The sequence below is a fragment of the Myotis brandtii genome, unplaced genomic scaffold (genome assembly GCF_000412655.1).
Source record: "Myotis brandtii unplaced genomic scaffold, ASM41265v1 scaffold21, whole genome shotgun sequence".
Lineage (NCBI taxonomy): Eukaryota > Metazoa > Chordata > Mammalia > Chiroptera > Vespertilionidae > Myotis > Myotis brandtii.
The window spans coordinates 618,508-621,457 of record NW_005357846.1 but is presented as its reverse complement, the minus strand read 5'-3'; positions in this window follow the sequence as shown (position 1 = coordinate 621,457).

Genomic DNA, 2,950 nt, shown 5'->3' with positions numbered 1-2,950 from the left:
TATTACACAGTATTTTCTATTACATAAGAAAAGTAAACAGTAAAGTAGATGAAAGGTAACAAGTTAAGGGAAATAATAGAGACTCAATCTTTGTACGAAGCTTTATTTTATTTACCCAAAGCCTTGGGATTACTTGGCAAGTGTTGCATACTATGCAGTCTTAAAAAAACAAATACTTAATCCCCATATAATAATTAAGTACCTCGGTCAGGCCTACAAACTGCTGTGGGAATTTTAACCATATATAGAAAGAAGCAAGATCAATATTAAGACATTTTTAGTCTGGAAGTCGGTTTCTCGTGGTTAACTAAGGTATACATGTATACGAGATTCTGAGTAGCCACAGAACTTAGAGAAGTCGTAACCTGCTAATCACCTGCTTCTCAGAGAAATAGGACACCATGACTATCAGCCTAAAAACATACAATACAATGTTAGTCCAAAAGTGTAAATAATAATGTAAAAGTAGAATCTGCCTTTGCTCTTTCTATACATCTATGATAAGAACTCAATGTTTTCATTAAAACAATCAAAATAGGCAATGTGGGAAAAGTGCAATGAATGAGATCAATGTAGAAACTTAGAAATGGTCAGGAAAAAAATTAGAAAGCCAATAGAAGAACTCATTGGCTCAGAGACCTAAGGCTAAAATATATAATCAAGCTCATTTCTGAGGAAACTACTTATTCTGTATTTATAGTAAATGTTAATAGCAACAAGTCTAGTGCTTCAGTTTAGGAAGAGTTAAAACATAATGGAATTAGCTAAATTTGCTTATTTAAAAAAATACCTACAATTTCTTCCTCAAATTTGAGTTTTCCTTTGTACTTTTCCCATTATGATGTAGAACATTTACTGAACAAACACCAATTTGAGCTAAAATGATATTAGGTATTGATGATCTACCTATTTTCAGCCTAAGGACTAAGTAATTTTCTGCATTCACATTTTCATCATTTTAATGAAATTGAGGCAATATGCTGAAGTGGTATTTTCTTAGATTGTATTAAGGTTTACATATTCTAGATTTTTCATATGCACTATGTCATATATTTTCTTGTGAATCATATATATTATAAACATGCAGATGTATTCATTCATTTACTGCTAACAGCATACTGTAGGTTTAAAAAGTAAATTCTATTATGTTTCTTGACCTTTTAAAAGTTATTTTATTTTAACACCAGCAACAGCATCATAGAACAGACCTTGTCTACACTTATATGGTTTTGTTATTAACCTTGAAAGTTTACATCATGACCTTGCCAATTTAGTTTAAAGGGTTTATCTCCACTTGCTCATCTGGTTCTCAGTACAAGATATGGAATTTGCTTATTCTAACCATGTTTATATTACTACTAGAGGCCCGGTGCACAAAAATTTGTGCACTCAGGGGGCGGGGGGAGGGGGGTCCCCCAGCCCGGCCTGCGCCCTCTCGCAGTCTGGGACCCCTCGGGAGATAACGACTTGCTGGCTTAGGCCTGCTCCCGGGTGGCAGCGGGCATGCCCAATCCCTAGGTGCAGCCCCTAGTCAGGCTCAGAGCAGGGCCGATTGGGGAGTTGGGGTGCCACCCCGTCATGCACAGAGCAGGGCGGATCGGGAGGTTGCGATGCCACCCTCAGTCACGCTCAGGGTAGGGCTGATTGGGGGGTTGGGGCACCGCCCCCGTCACACTCAAGGCAGGGTCGATGGGGAGGTTGCGGCGCCACCCCCTGTCACGCACAGAGCAGAGCCAATCAGGGGTTTAGGCCCAATCCCTGCAGGCTGAGCTGAGGGATACACACCCTCTATGCACGAATTTCATACACAGGCCTCTAGTTTAGTAAATAACTCCCTAAATATACTGATTAGTATATTTTTTAAAAAGGGAGATTTATTTGGCAATATTCCACTTGGAACAAAACAGAACTTAGTGTGATGAAACTTCTTAAGTCTTCTGTGTCTAACATTGCTTAAGAAAAATTTAGATACAAGAAAAGTTTGACTTAATAAATTTTGTCTCTCACAAAAAATACAACAAATTTTTAATAAATTTCAGCTTTGAAGGATTCTTCAGAAAGTAACAGGCTTTTTTGTTTGTATGAGAAGACACTTTCAAATGGCCAACAAGTGCTTCTAGATATATTGTGTGTATACAAAGTTTTTATCATCTGCTGATAGGTGATGTTAGACTTTAATTAAAGACAGCCTTTTATCATGCTAGACATAATCAATCATTAATATACTTTCATAAAGGCTAGGACCACATTCTGACCACACTCTTACATGCTTTACATTATTTTGCACACCACAGTTATGTTGCAAATGTCTAATGTAACTCATTTGTACCATTAAGGTTATTTATCTATAGTCCTCCTTCCTGGGTCAAGCCATTCCCTGTTGAAACCCTGGTTCAAATATTCCTCTGGAAATGACCAAATTCTCAATTACAAGGCAAGTAAATTCTTGCACTGGATTTGTCATTGTTTATAATTATACCACCAGTGTGTAAATAAATGACTGAAGAAATGCCTTGATCACTTTATCAGTGAGTGAATTGGTGTTAGTTTGGCATTTTCCAAAGTTTGGTCAATGAAAGACTAGCCCTGGAAGATGCATTTCAATAAAAAGAAAAATCAGTTTAGGAACTGATGCACATTCGAGTCCATTATATCTTAAAATACTAAAGACTCTGAGATACAGAAAATAGAGAAACACATTTTAACTTTACACCCAATGTTTTCAAAATTTACCTGACCATGGGATGGACACTGTTGTCACCATCTAAACTAATAAAAGGGTAATATGCTAATTAGACTGGGAGACCATCTGGGAGACCTTCTGGACAAAGTTGGTGGTGGGGGGCCGAGGCAGAGACGGTTAGGGGCAATAAAGCTGGCAGGGGAGGGCAATTGGTGGCGAGCAGGCCAGTGGGGGGGGGCTGTTAGGGGTGAGTAGGCCAGCAGGAGG